Source organism: Cyprinus carpio, chromosome B6 (assembly GCF_018340385.1).
Source record: "Cyprinus carpio isolate SPL01 chromosome B6, ASM1834038v1, whole genome shotgun sequence".
In the NCBI taxonomy this organism is placed as follows: domain Eukaryota; kingdom Metazoa; phylum Chordata; class Actinopteri; order Cypriniformes; family Cyprinidae; genus Cyprinus; species Cyprinus carpio.
The window spans coordinates 5,281,339-5,297,617 of NC_056602.1; positions in this window are offsets into that span (position 1 = coordinate 5,281,339).

The following is a 16,279-nucleotide window of genomic DNA, read 5'->3' on the forward strand; positions in this document are numbered from 1 at the left end:
TGAAAAGGTTGGGATGCCACTTGATCACAAATACAGGGAAGTTTATAGGGTTTCAGTGGTGTAAATTAATGTATTTAATTTTACACAGTATAAAAAAATATCAGTTTAAAGATTTATTTTTTATTAAGTCTGTTTATTCAGTGTACAAATGGTGTTGGACAAATACTTGGACAACTCCAGCAGGTAATTTCACAGTATAGGTCAAAACAAATGTTCTTTTGATGTTATTTTCACTTATTCTGCTCTGCTTCAAAAGTGCAGGCTCAACTGTGCAGCCTTTCTTCAGATGCGTCCTATCCAATAGTGGTGAATGCACTGTGCATGCAAAGTTTCACAATTCAAAGGTGCCCATCACTTTTTGCCTGTGCTCCCTCAAACTAGGCTGATTTTTTTTTTTTTTTTTTTTTTTTTGTTGGAAATGTAGGTGTCATAATAATGTTACATACTCCTTCTGATCTCTCTTTCCCTACACGTTCATTTGTTATCTACTCACTGCCTTTGAATTTCCACCTCAAGGTCAGTGTTTAATTTCCACGCCTGGGGTGTATGTAGAGTCTGGACGGACTTTCCTCAGAGACTCTCTGCCTGCAAGAGAAATAAATATGTTTGGCAAATCTAAACAAATGTGCCCATTAGGCCCTGAGTGATGACAAACAGCATCTCAATGCAGCAAAAATTTGAATATCTGAAGGTGAGAAAAGGTAACTTGTGAGAATTGTTTGATTTGGCTAGAAAGGTTAATTTGAGACTAAGACTTATATCTAACTGAAAAGAGAGCGATCTATGATCTCACAGTACAGAGGAACTCTGTAAATGATGGTTGCTAAGAGATAGTTATTTGGAATATATTTTATTTTTATTTTTTTATTTTTTTCATTTATGAAGACAAATCAAATGCATTTCCTCTGAAATATTAAATGCATTTGCTCTTTGCCTGGTTCAATAAAGCTATTTGTCAAACAGTCTAGAGGGTTACAAGGAGTGACATGAGTGTGCTTTTAAAAATAAAGGTTCTTTGATGGTTCTTGTCAGCACCTTAAGTTCAGCAAAGAACCCTCTTCATATTGAGAGCTGGCTTTTACTTGGTTTTTATAGAGGTGATATTATTGGTTCTTCACATCAGAAAATAGTTTTCTGGGTTATTCTCTGCATTGCCACAATGGGTGTTGTAGTGGGCCTGAGCATCAAGTTTCCACCTACCGAAGCCAAAAGGGTCAGTGAATGAATCTTTTGGTGGAAAAAAAAATCAAGTCATTGAGATGAAGCAAAATCCCCTCTACTTGCACAAAGCATTTATTTAAAATACATTAGCTTTACCTTATATAAAAGTTGTACTTTTTAATAATTTATTAATTCTAGAAGGTATATTTGTTACATGGAAGCTGCACATGGAATAGTTACATCTACTGAACTAGTGATTCCTAAGACTGATGCTCACAATTGCTTTGAAGCAATTTTAATTGTATTGTATAAAGCTCTACACAATTCAACAGTTTGGGGAACTAAGATCATTATTATTATTCAGCAAGAACACATTAACTTAATGTGACAGTAAACACATTTACAATGTTACAAAATATGTCTGTTTTTAAATAAATGCTGTTCTTTTGAACCGTCTATTGATCAAAGAATCCTGAAAAAAAATTAAAAAAAATATATATAAAAAAAAAAGTTTTAAGCAGCATAACTGCTTTGAACATTGATAATAAAATGTTTATTAAGCAGCAAATCAGAATATTAGAATGATTCTGAAGGATCTTGCGATATTGAAGACTAGAGTAATGATGCTGAAAATTCAACTTTGCATCACAGAAATAAAATGCATTTGAAAAAAATTTAAAATAGAAAATTATTTTAAATGGTAATGATATTTCACAATATCACTGTTTTTTAACTGTATTTTTAATCAAATAAATGCAGCCTTGGTGAGCATGAGAGATAAAATAAGATTAAAATGTAAAAACTGTAAATTAAAAACCCCAAAATTTTGAATAGTATAGTGCATATAAATACATTTGACTTGACACCCAATACAGATAGAGAAATGCCTAATTTGTCATTGCAAGATACATATACAGATAACTGATGACTTTTCTGCATAACCCTTTTTTGCTTTGTAGTATATAAAGAATTTCTGGTTTTATTCTGTAGAATTAAGCTGTAAAAACTTTATTTTTAAAAATGCTAGTGCTCAAACCAACGAGGGATTTAGAAATGTTATACCGCCGCACCACCCAATGCACTGCAGATATCACTGCCAGATGTCCAGTGGCTGACATCCAGAATCGTCTGCCCTTCTCTGGTTAGTAGCATTCATGCCTGCCTTAGTTCTTCAGAGATTGTTCCTTTGGTTAGCACTGGAATTGGTGATCTGGGACTCACCTCAGTAGAGCGTCTCTGAGTTTTCGCTCACTCCTTTTCCAACCCTGACATGTTTTGGCACAGAAATGTGAACGTCCTTGGACTCTCAGGTGTCAGATGGAACCTGTTGGCTTAAATTAAACGCCTCAACTCCCTTGTAACACAGACGTCTGCTGCTGTTAACCTTGTTCATTAATGATTACTGTGTGTCCAAAATTTGGAAACGCCAGATCCCTCGCTCACTCTCCGTCTCCTTCTGCTCACTTTGTGAATTGCCCTGAACTTTCCTTTTCCTGTATGCAGGCCAGTGGGGACCACGAGAGTTCTGGTGCCATGTCTTTACTTGAAATCACAGCCGCTCTCTCTCACTCTTGCTCTCTGTGTGTCTCTGACAACCCTGAAGTTCAAAAAGCAAGCTGTGAATGCGGCACAGGGTAGAAATAGACTCTTTTGTCTCACTTTGATGGGGTGATGAATATATATCCAAATAAAAAAAGACCCGGCTTTGCTCACGAGAGATGTGGAAGACAGATGCGTTAAAGGCATCTTGCAAGAATGGCTCTAGGGGAACACGCTCTCACGATTTCTCACGTTTTGGATGTGAGGAAGAGGAGACAAGACCTGACAATCAATGCTCAGACCTTTTTCTTTCTATTCCTCTTCCCAACTCTCTCTTTCTCATTCCCTCTTCCAAACCTTCTAGACAGTGGCAGTCTTGAGGAAATGACAATCCTTAAACTTGGACTGGCTTTGATCTGTTTTGTGAAAAGAAAACATCAGGAGCCACTGAAATGGACGCACCTCAAGACAAGCTGACTTTGAAGTGATGGGAGGAAGTAGATGAGCTTTTGAAGACAGTCAGTAATGGATCTCCCTTTCTCTTTCAATTCTTCACAAAATAGAGATCTCATTAAATTCAAGTAGTTTTGCTTGCTACAGTTTGGGGGAAAACAAGATTGGTTTCCACTTTATTGGCATTGTGCCTAGAACCAATGAAATGCAGTTGGCATCTAACTTCAAATAGCAATATATTATTAAACAAGCAAATAAAATAAAATAATAAATAAACATAGACTGTATTGATCCAAGTAAGCCTGAACTGATTCCCTTCAATAAATACAGTGTTTGTCCTGCAGTCCTATTTATGATGCAAAAATTGAAGTAAAAATATTAAAATTAAAAGACAAAGTCATAAAAACCATTTACTGACCCTCCTGTTTGTCTGTGAGGGAAAGAGTTTGATATTTTCAATGACCTTACCCTTTGTTGAGATTCATCTGAAAGATCCAGTTCTTCTTAAATTATGGCTCAATGAATTAACAGCTCACCAGGGAAGATTTTCAGTGATTTTTTTTTTTTTTTTTTTTTACACACACACAAAGCTATCATATGGCTTCAGTGGACTTGGAATGCCACAGGTTGCTACTTACATACTTAGAAAAATAAATAAATAAACAAACAAAAAAAAGATAAATAAATGTTTTTTTTTTTTTTTTTTTTTGGTTTGTTTGTTTAATTGTTTTTTTTGTTTTTTTTTTTTTTTTTTTTATGCCTAACTGTTCATATCTGATTTATATACTTTGCAGTTCAAAAGTTTGGGGTCAGTACAACTGTTGTTATTTTATTACTTCTATTCAAGAAACTTTAAATTGTTCAAAAGCAAAAGTCAAAAATAAAAGTAAACACATTTATAAGTAAAGACATCTTATGAAGCCTGGAATAATGAGCTTTGCATCACAGGAATAAATTAGATTTGAAAAATGTATTGCAATGGAGAAGAGTTATTTTGAATTAGAAAAGTATATCACAATATTATTATTTTTACTGTATTTTCATCAAACAAATCAAGCCTCAGTATCAGATACTTTTTTACTAACCTCAAACTTTAGAGTGGTTATGCCCTATTTGAATAAGCATCAATAATCAAAATCAGTTGAATAATGTAAATATAAGTTATTGGTATTAATTAAAATAAACATGGAATGGAAACCAAGACAACTGAACAGTGATGCAAACTGAACCCTGAGAAATCTGAACTGTTACACCACTAATAGCACGTGAAGTAATAGCTTCAGTGAAAATGACATAGAATTTATGTAAACAGGGCAGAGCGAACAACTGATAATGAGCTATAAGTGACAAGTGACCATTACAGTGCAAATGACAAGGTGTATAAATAGAGAAGGTGCTGTAGGTTCAAAAACATTAAATGAAAACATTAATTTTACGAAAAACAACTAACACAAGTTGATATTTAAACAAAGTATATGTGAGAACTGCATTCAGTCTCCAGAGCAATGAAAGTGCATCCTTAAAGTGCAATAGAGAGTTTATAAAAACAGAAGAGTCATTAAAAATAATAATAAATGTGTGCAAAATAGCAGGAAATACACCTTCTTTGGGAGGTGGAAGGGTTAACCGATAAGTTCAGAGTTGAGCAGGTTGACAGCTGAAGGGAAAACACACTGGTGAGGCCAGCACCTCTGCGCTTCTCTAATTAGTCCTTTGTCCTGGTTCTGGAGAGAAGTAGCCAATAGAGGCTTTGTTATTAGCTTGAATTTCTTTGTTTATAGTCTTTAGAGACTAATTAATTATGTTCTTTTGCCTTTAACTTAATTCCAGTATTTAATGGAAGTCTGAAGTCTTAAAGGGAGCAACAGACATGTCTTTCCCACCAGGAAAGAAGAGTGTTCGTTTCTGTAGCAGAGGTACAGAGGGTTAAGCAAACAAGGGAAGAAGACAAGGCTGTGTTTTTGGAATGATGTAACTCTTTAATAATTAATTAAAAGGTACATAAGGAAAACTGGTTCGAAAATAATGATCAGGAAGTACAAACAAATCATACTATTTAATTCTAAAGATCAGAGAGACAGTAAAGTTATAAATTATACTGTTTTGGATTTCATTGTGAAACAAAAAAAAACAGACTTTAAAGGAAGTGTTCATCCAAAAATTACATATGTATGTTACGTAACATATTCTGCAATGTAACAATACTTTGACATTGAATTGTGTCATTTATTTCCTTAAATAACTGTGTCTAAAAAAAAAAACTGAAAATACACAACATGTTCTAGACTTATTCTGGTGTTGCTAAAAGAATTATAATGGGTTTCATTTTATTTAAGGATCAGTTTATGTATAATAGATGTAAATGTAAAATCATTATTTGATAAGCAGCTGATGCATTTCCTGCAGTGCTATTTGAAAAGCAATTGCTTTCAGGAGGATTATGCTTTACTTATGCTGTGTCACTAATATCCGTCCGTGGCTCTATCAAAGACAGGAAATTTACCCTGGGCCATCTTTATTTCTGCTTTCATGAGGTCTTTTCCTTCTAATTACTGTTTAGAGGTTCTCCCTTGTGTGTTCGAGCATATGTATGTGTGTGTGTGTGTGTGTCTTTGTGTGTGTGTGTGTGTGTGTGTGTGTGTGTGTGTGTGTGTGTGTGTGTGTGTGTGTGTGTGTGTGTGTGTGTGTGTGTGTGTGTGTGTGTGTGGACACCTGTCTTATGAAGTTATGAATTTAATGTGCCAAAGAAACATAGGACAAGGACAAATATTGTCAGTACAAAAAAAAATGCAGAATTATTAGTTACTGAATGCAATATTGTGGCATAAACACAATAGTAGTGGTAGTAATATATATATATATATATATATATATATATATATATATATATATATATATATATATTATATACACTGTATATAGTTCTTAATTAATTAGATTTCTGTATTATTATGACAATTTGGAGTCAGTTCTGATGAAGTAATATATCAGAAAAGATATACAGATGCACATCAGTAAGCCTCCAGTCTTTACACAATTGTTTGATCCATGAATCAGTAAAGAAGAGCAATTTATGGATCCATAATTTATGCATTCTTACATTTCTGCTCGGCTGTTGGGAGAGAATTTCCCCCAGAATCAAATCACTCGGGGTACTTGTCTATAAACACCATCCCTCATTTTCATGCGGTTGTTTGTTTTTTATTTGATTTCCCCTGGCATCCTTTGTTGTCCAAAGTGTAAAGAGAAATGTAAGTGAATATCTAATGTACGATTTAATGAGCTCGTGTTTTCGCAATGTGGAGTAACCAAATTAAAAGAATAGGTCAACCAAAAATTTAAATTCTGTCATCATTTGCTCATCACAATGGATTTCCAAACCCATAGGATTTTCTATCTTCCATGGAATAGAAATAGATAAAAACAAGTAAAGTTTTAAGCAGCTCTATTCTATAATGGAAGTAAATAATTAAAGGGATAGTTCACAAAAAAAATAAAAAATAAAAAAAATAAAATAAAATAAAATAAAATAAAATAAAATAAAGTCATCATTTGCTCATCTTCATTTTGGTCCTGTATGATATTTTAAATAATGATGATAACCAAATGGTTTATGGTCCCCACTGACTTTACATTAAGGGGGGGGGGGGGGGGGGAGGGGGGGGGGGAAGAAGAAGAAGAAAGAAACTCATACAGGTTTGGAACAATTTGAAGGTGAGTAAATGATAATAATAATAATAATAATAATAATAATAAACTTTATTTTCTATAGCGCCTTTAAAAGTTACATCTCAAAGCGCTTTACCAAGGCATACAGAAAGATAAGAAAGAAAAAAAAATACATTGAGATTGACAATCAGAGAAACATATCACATATATGCTAACCGGAAAAAGTACTGACAGACGATGACAGAATTTTCATTTTTGGCCATAAAAAGTAGTACATATGACTTTGACTCTATATTATATGTCTTTTGAAGCCATATGATATCATAGTGAGGAAAATTAAGTTCCTGAAGAGCTTGATGACTCATTCATATTCATTAGAAAAAGCGGCTGAAATATTCTACAGAAATTAGCTGTTTGTGTTCCATGGAGAAAAAGAAAAATAAGTCATGAAATTCTGATAGATTTTTCTTTGAACAGGAAATGCAGCAGAATTTGAAGACAACAAATTTGAATATTTATGCTAGCGGAAATTTACCCATGGATGTCATCCGCCATCATTAGCGTATCATCCACTGACCAGAACGGATTCATCATGAACTTAACGAACTGACAGAAATATCTTCCATGGATTAAGCAGCATGATGAAAATCAGTAATTTCAGCAAAGAAGATCTGTGAGGATACTCTCCCTATTCTAGTGCGGATATCTCGCTCCTCTCTTTCTCCCGTCCATGTAAAGCACAGCTCTGACACTAAGCCCCCATAGCTGGAGATCAGTGCTGTGTGCAAATCCCCTCGCTTGTCAGCCAACATGCATCTAGGGGGGTCCATTCACACCCCTCCCTCGCTCTCCACCCTCAGCATAGAAGATCTCCAAAAGCAGAAGATAATCACTGCGGCCGTCACATTTGCATCGGCAGATGCTACAGTCAGTAATAATTTCAAACTCAAATTCAATCTCCTGGCAGCTGATTGAGAGAGTAGGACCTTATCAGCGGTGGCACACCGGTGCCGTGTCAGGCTCCGTCTGTCAAGAGCTGGAGAGGATGCATGGGGAAATATGCATGCTTCTTTTCAGTTGTTGGTATCATATGTGGCCTCAGGAGAAAGGTGTGCAAGCTGTCTGAAATCTCCTAAACCCTGTAAAACCGTTAATCTGTGCTTCTGAGATGATGGTTAATGTTTGGACTTGGACACTTGTTGTTAACGTCTTGTCGTTTCAGGTTAGTGGGTAAATTTGATGCTGGTTTTGGTTCAAGACCCAGATTTTACATCGGACATCAAGCAGTGAACCAACAAAGTAACAGAGTTGTTAGTCATACATGAGCAAGGCAAAGTTGTCCAGAAAATAAAACATTATATTTTTATATATCATATCATATTTCTTTAAATATATTTTCTTCTTTCTTATTTATTTATTTATTTATTTATTTTTCTTGCAATGATTTCATGCTTTTGTCAGCCATTAACTCCTTGCAATCTTGTTCTTAAAGGGAAGGCGTTTTTGCTCTTAAAGGGTTAAATCTTTCCCATAATCTCTCGCTATGCCTTTAAATTAGTGCTTTGAGGATTTAAACCTTAAAACAGGTGGAAACAATTAACTCTAAACTGTATCTGATTTGAAACAAAAAATTTTAAGGCCTCGTAATTATCAACATGATCAAAACATTGCAGAAAGCTGTTACAGATAATAAATGCCCTCTGTCGTCTGATTGATAGTTCATAGTTTTTGTTGTTGTTGTTTTTTTTCATATTATTATTATAATATAAACATAAAAATAACTTAGTATGATAGTAATACTTCAAATCAACACCCAAGTTACTGGATTGAAGTGTTACTTGATTATCCATTAATAATTAAAAAAAAAAAAAAATCATGTTGAAATGTTTTAAATGAAATATCAGGTTTTAGAGGAAAGTTTATTTTTTCATCTCGCAATCATGATTTTATTGCATTGAATTATATGTTTTGAAACTGCAGGGCTTTGATCATAAAACTAAACATTTAAAAATATCTTACTAAGACATTATTAGGAGATAAATACTGGCAATTGATATTTACACACATTTTATGTAAGTATTCTGCTATACTTTTACAAAGATATAAGAGGCTATCCTATTCTTTTACAAAGAAGTTATCAGAATCTTGTCATTTTAGCTATATAAATATTAACAACTGTTTTTAGCCATAAAGCCTATACGTTGCAATATAATATAATATAATATAATATAATATAATATAATATAATATAATATAATATAATATGATATAATATAATATATAAAGTCTAAAGGCTCAACAAATGTTTCCATAAAAAAAAAAATATACAAAAATAAAAAAAAAATCATATATTGAATATCCAATATAATTTGATGAAGAAAAAAACAACAACAAAAAACACTCACAAATATCAGACAGTAACATTGATATGGTGATCACTTTGGAAATTGTATTTACATTTGTATTTCATAAACACACAGATCAATAATTTAGGGGTTTATTTTCTGGATTTAAATGCAGTTGTCACTTCCAAAACTTGCTCCATTAAGACACTGACCTACAGTCTATTTATTGCCATCAAATTATTATCATCATTTTCCTCAATGAGATAGCCTTGCAATTCCACTGTGCAATGTAAAAAAATCAAGCATGAAAAGCAATTTGACATCCTAAATAATAATAATTAAACAGTAAATTAGGCACTTGGCTAAAAAGTGTAAAGGCAAATGAAGAGAATATTTCTGCATATCTCGGTTGTGAATGCTGTGTTAAACGTCAGATAGAAGCGCATGCCGATAAAGCACACCAGTCTTTTGCTTCTGAAGGGCAAAGCGTGCTCCACTGTTACAAAAATTGCAGTCAGCCCCTATTTTCGGCCCCATTTATAATACATTTCCAACATGGAAAGTAGCGGTTACTGAGAGCGTCAGAGAGAGAGAGAGCCAGAAGAGGGCAGGTGCTTAAAGGAATTATTACTGCATGTGCAATTACCCATCATTCCACTTTTCTACGAAAATGTGACCCCGGCATCCAGACTCACTGTCATCATTCACCACGGCCCACCCCTCCTTCTCCTCTCTGATTTGAAGACAGGAAAAACATCTGACGTTTGCATGCAAAAAACATGAAGATGGAGGCAAATGGAGGGTCGTAAGGTGAAAAGAGAGAGAAGTTGAAGGGCGCTGAGTCCCATTGAGTCCAGAGAACATGGGGAGCAGACCGGCTCGTGAAGAGTGCTGCATGCTCTCTGATCTGCATGTTCTTGATGGTTTGATGCCGTTCCTAGTGGTCTAGCCCCAACATCTGCCTGATTGAACTACAGGTGCTTGGGTCTGGTATCCATGGTGACTGACTGAGGGGAAATTGTGATTCATGTCCTGTTTACTGTTGGCCTATTCATGCCTTATTTGGAGGGTGGACCAGTAATGAGCAAACTACCGTGAAAAAGCAGGTTGACAAAATTAAAAGTGAATGGGTGCCGTCACAAAGAGAGTCCAAACAGCTGCTTAAAAAAATATCACAATAATCCACAAGTACTCCACATGACTCCAGTCCATCAATTAACATCTTGTGAAGTGAAAAGCCACGTGTTTATAATAAATCAATCCATAATTAAGGTGTTTTCACTTCTGGACAAAATATGAGTCCATAATCCATAATAACATTTCCAACAGGAAAAAATTACAATAAATTAATTATTTTGTCTGCTTTTGTTATATCATATAAATCTACACACATGTGTCAATTATATATATTTGTAAACAGTGCTTGATCTGTGCATATTTCTCTCCTGATTCAAATGAGATGACTTTTTCACTGCAATGTTATAGAGAAAGTACTCATATTTTAGCTGGAAGAAACAGTTAAAAATGTCATAATGATGGATTTGCTTCTTTCAAACATGCAGCTTTTCACTTCATAGGATGTTATTTGATGGAGTGGTGTGAATTACTTGTGGATTATTGTGATGTTTTTTATCAGCTGTTTGGACTCTCATTCTGATGGTGCCCATACACTGCAGCGGATCCACTGCATTAAGCTCTTGCATTAAGGGAATGATATAAGACATCATAAGAATATGGTAAAGTAGTGGTTAAGACTCAGGGCCAGTAACCAGAAGGATGCTTATTCAATCCCCGCAAGGACAGAGCCATGAGCCATCATCCCTGAGCCCTTGAGCCAGCCTGGTCTGCGCTTCAGGATTGTTCTTGGTAAGTTTAATGGCACCGTAGTGACACAGATATGACACATTTCAGCTTTTCAGCTATAGTTCATTTGTGCTTGCTGTAGCATTTATTAAAAGGAGGATGTTCTGTGACTTCTGTCCGCAATTCAGCTGCAGTCTGTGATCTTGGAGGTCAGCGTCATTTCTGACACTGACGCAGTAAACAGATCACAACCCCTCTGAGACCAGGCCATCGTGTTAAATTACAGCTGATCAATTCCACCAGTCCTAATAACACCTCCAGCTCTACTTAATTTATGCTGATAGCATTCCAGCATATGAGCACATTCACATCATAATATATCACACCAAACAAGCCTCGCATGTGTTTGCATGTGTGTGTTTGTGTGCCAACCCTATATCCCATGAAAGTCAGTATAAATAATATAAGTATAAATAATATAAGTAAAAACAAAAACTTGTGGTATTGATACACAAAAATTGACTTTGGCATGTATATGCCATGCAATGGGTAGGATTAGGGTTTTGGGGTAGACAAAGCTCTATGTTTCATTTCAACCAGATGACCCAACGGTAGCTGCACGGATCTTAGGCTGCCTGGCAGACATCTCAGCATGGATGAAAGAATATCACCTACAGCTCAATCTGGCAAAGACTGAGCTTCTTGTCTTCCCTACCACTCCAACTCTGCAGTATGATTTCTCCATCCAGCTAGGTTCTTCTACAGTCTCCCCATCAACTTAGGTCAGAAATTTTGGTGTAAGCTTTGATGACCAGCTGACCTTCAAAGACCACATTGCAAAAACTGCTCAATCTTGCAGGTTTACATTGCACAACATCAGCAAGATCAGGCCCTTTCTAACGGAGCATGCTGCACAACTTCTTGTCCAGGCCCTGGTCATTTCTAGGCTGGACTACTGCAATGCTCTTCTGGCTGGACTTCCATCAAAGCACAATCAAACCTCTACTAATGATTCAAAATGCAGCAGCACGACTGGTCTTCAATGAGCCCAAAAGAGCCCATGTTAGATCTCTTTATCTTCTTGCACTGGCTACTGATTTTAGCTTGCATCAAGTTCAAGACATTGATGCCTGCATAGAACAGCCACAGGCTCAGCACCAGCCTACTTCCACTCACTATTACGAATCTACATCTCCTCCAGAAGAGATCCGCTAGTGAGCGATGCCTCATTGTACCATTGCATAGAGGCACAAAATCACTTTCCCGAACATTCTTGTTCACCATTCCAGGCTGGTGGAATGATCTTCCCACCCCTATCTGGAATGCGGAGTCCCTGACAATCTTCAAGCGACAGCTGAAAACTCATCTCTTTCGAAGCTACATGACTTCATCAATTTTTGTTTTTTTTTACAAATAAAAATTCAGCATTTTTTTCAGCATCATTACTCCAGACTTTAGTGTCACATGATTCTTCAGAGTTCATTCTAATACGCTAATTTGCTGCTCAAGAAACATTTCTTCTTATTATCAATGTAAATATAAAATAGAAAAATAGTTCTGTTGATTAATATTTTCGTGCAACTTTTTTTCCAGGATTCTTTGATGAATGGAAAGTTATAAATAATAATAATAATAATAATAATTGAAATAGAAATTTCTGGTAACAATGCAAAAGTGCAAACGCACACACACACACACACACATACTGGCCATAAATGGTGTTGTAAATTTTGAATGGTGTTATAAATAATCATTGACAATGAGAGCATCATGTCCCCTTCAATGGAAGCACATTTCACCTTTTGACATTTTTGTAGGAGTTCATTGTCATACTGGTGATTTGATTAGTCACCCTGAAATAGAATCTTAGATACCACTTATTTGTTTTACACCAGAACTTTACTTTGTATTTTGTTTTTAAACAATCCCAAAATGTTTGGTTTTAGCTTTAATTCTCAGAAGTCCCTATGTAATGCATATTGTTCACAATGCTCATGTTGTGCAACAAAAAGGTGGAACAAAGCTGGGTATCAGTGTATTAAATGTTATCATCTCCTCTAAATGCCTCCGGTGCAGCAGACTAGCAGAGGATCCTGTTAAGCTAAATGAGCAGAAGAGAGAATCTGAACTGATTAAAGTCAGAAAACTGTAAGCTCAGCCTCGCTGCTAGCTTCACACGGCTCTGCACATTGTTTTGAAATCAGACCTCAAAGACACAAAGGCTGTTTCTCTGGAAAAGAGTTAACGAGCCAAATGACCTTTATCTGCTATGGTGTGTTGAGCAACCCTCAGAACCATTTATTTAGATCTTACTGGAAGCCTCCTGGTGTGGGGAGAAATGTGTCGAGGAAGTCATCTGTATGCGTTTGTAGTGTACACTTTTTCATCGTCTTTTTAATTACAAGAAAAATTTACTTTTTTATATTTTTTTAAAGGTTTTTTTATTGTGTAAATGAATCAGAAAGTTAACATAAATTATTAAATGTATTAGTAATGTTTGCTAAGGCAAGCATCTCTAACTATTGCTCATAGGATTTATTATTTGTATACTATTTTTCATTTCTTCCTTTTTTAAGAAAAAATTATTAAATACAATTTTAAATTAGATAAAAAAAAACCTCACATGAATCTGTACTGTATCCTTCTTTCTTGCTTTTTAAACAACAGATTTTTTTTTAAAGGCTATGAATTCTGTAAATTAATCAGAATATTACCAATATTAATGATATATTTCAGAAATTTTAGTTTTTAATTGTGATTTTCTTTAGAGGTATTTGCTAAGGCAAGCATCCCTATCACTATCGCTCATTATTATTATTATTAGTATTATTATTAATTGTGTTATTAATTGTATTATTATAGTTTCATTTTATTTTCCCCCTTAAAAATAAATGGCTTATATGCATTTGTGCTGTTCATTTATTTTCTACCTTATTATTAAACATTCCATTTTAAAGGATGGAAATTGTGTAAATTAATTAAAATATTACAAAAATAATTGTATATTCCTAATAATTTTTATATTCTTTATTACTATTGCTTTTAAAATTGTAATATTATTGTTGTTGTTGTTGTTGTTGTTGTTGTTGTTGTTGTTGTTGGTGGTGGTGTTGGTGTTATCAAGATATTTTCTCTTTTTTTTACCCCTTTTAATTAAAATGCAAGACATTAATTTATGACATTAAACTTTTTAAAGGTTTTAAATTGTGTATGAATCAGATAGAAACCATGTGTTATTATTGTTGTTATTATTTCCCCCCCTTTTTCCCCTTTTAATTAAAATGTAAGACATTCGAATAAGACATTCAAAGAGCAGTTTTTAAAGGTTCAAAATTATTTATGAATCAGAAAGAAACCATGTGTTCTTCAGAAAATGACCCTCAATCTTTTATTGTTATAGTAATACTGTACTGATTACTCTGAGGAACAGCATATTCTGTCCCCCACCAGCCATACAACTGAGACATTTAGAGCAAACCCGATCTTAAAATATCTTAGAATGAGCAAATAATCGAGAGAGGCTGATGTATCGGGGCTGGAGCATGTGTTCTCCTGCAGAGAGTTGTGTGATGTAAGCACCATGTGCAGGCCGTAACAAGAAATTTCACAGGATGTAGAATCGAGTGCCAATGGCCAGCCTGAGGCAATGAAATGGGAGCCACCGAATCACACCTGCCCTTCAAACACAAGCATCAGTGATTGAAGATATCACTTGACGTTCTGATTTTAGATCTCCCTCCCTATCCTTGTTTCTCAACCCCTCTAGCTCTCCTAACATGCATAATTCAATTAAAGCCTCATTTGTTAACTCAAGGGGTTTTTAGAGAACATATCAAGGGTCTATTTGGGAGTATGAGACTGCTTTGTTTTGAGAAGAGAGTCTTTAACAAATGTCACACACTGGCTGTGTTCTAAAACCTAGTGAGCTACCTACTTAGGCAACATTTTAAGGCATCACTGAGCTCTAAAAACTCAAAAAATGTACTTATATTTCAGTGGAATTTTCAGCTAAAAATGAACACTAGTGGCAGTAAAGCACAAACAACTTTTACTCCTTTATACAAAAATCATCATTATGAAGCAGATTATAGATTAAATTTTTTTTCAATGCATTTTTCAGTGCAATGCAAAGTGCATTTTTTTTTTACAATTCTATGTTATGACCTCAAAACATGTTTACTATAGTGCATGATTTTTAAACTAAAGTTTTGTTTGTTCGTTTGTTTGCTTGTTTTTTTTTTTTTTTTTTTTTGGAGGGGGGGGGGTCAGAATTAGCTCCATATATGTGTTTTTTTTTTTTTTTTTTTATAAACTTGCTCGGTAGCTAAACTGGAACAGCTTGCAATACTGCACTGGTATTTGCAAAACAGGAGTCATTATAAAATACTATCGATTACAGTCAAATAAAATCTGTTAAAATAGGGCACAATATTCTCTTATCTATTTCTTACAGTGTAGAGGTACACACACACACACACACACATATACACAACAGAATAGAATATTTCATGTTCATCTCTTTTGGATTATCTAGTATCAAAAATCATTGTTAGTTACTTTCCAGGCCTAGCTAAGTTAACTAAATGTTCTTCCAGCTGCTAGCAAGCATCTAAAACTTAGGCCAGATTAACCAGCTTTACCAGGCTTGAATGTTAGCTAACCATCTTGAGTTACTTTAAGATGTTTTTTTTTTTTTTTTTTTTTTAGATGGTAGCAACTTGATAATGTTATAGTTTTTTGTTTTTTGTTTTTAGTTTGGGTTGTTGCGTATGTAGTGCACTCTAATTATTACTAATGTGGTTCCATTTTAGTTATAATTCTGCCTTAAACAGTAAGTGTATGAATAGACAGCTCTAGGTTTTGGACCCGAGCCACTGTTTGTGTTATTTAGCCATCAAACTTCTATGCTAATCTGCTAGCTGTACAGAAGAATCCCTGTGGATCAAAGAAGAGAAAGAATATGTGAGAGGCAAGGAGTTGCTCTTTTGCAAATATCTTACCTGCCACTTTTTATATTGCTTTCATTTTGCTAAGTGCCATTAATTAGTTTCCCGGTGAAAATGTTGTGACTGAAACATATTATCTTCTCTTTTGAATTTCACAAGTGGTTGAAGTATTACATTTCACTATATTTAATACATAGCATTGTTTAATGGATGGAAGAACTCGCACATGGTTCAAAGTGCAATTTTAAATAAAAACCGATGAGCCTGTGACTGTGCGCTGTCAAACGAGTGCTTATCATTTCATTAGACAGGTTTGTTCTGAATCAAAGGCATTTTCTACCTTTTTTTCCTTTATAGGAGAGC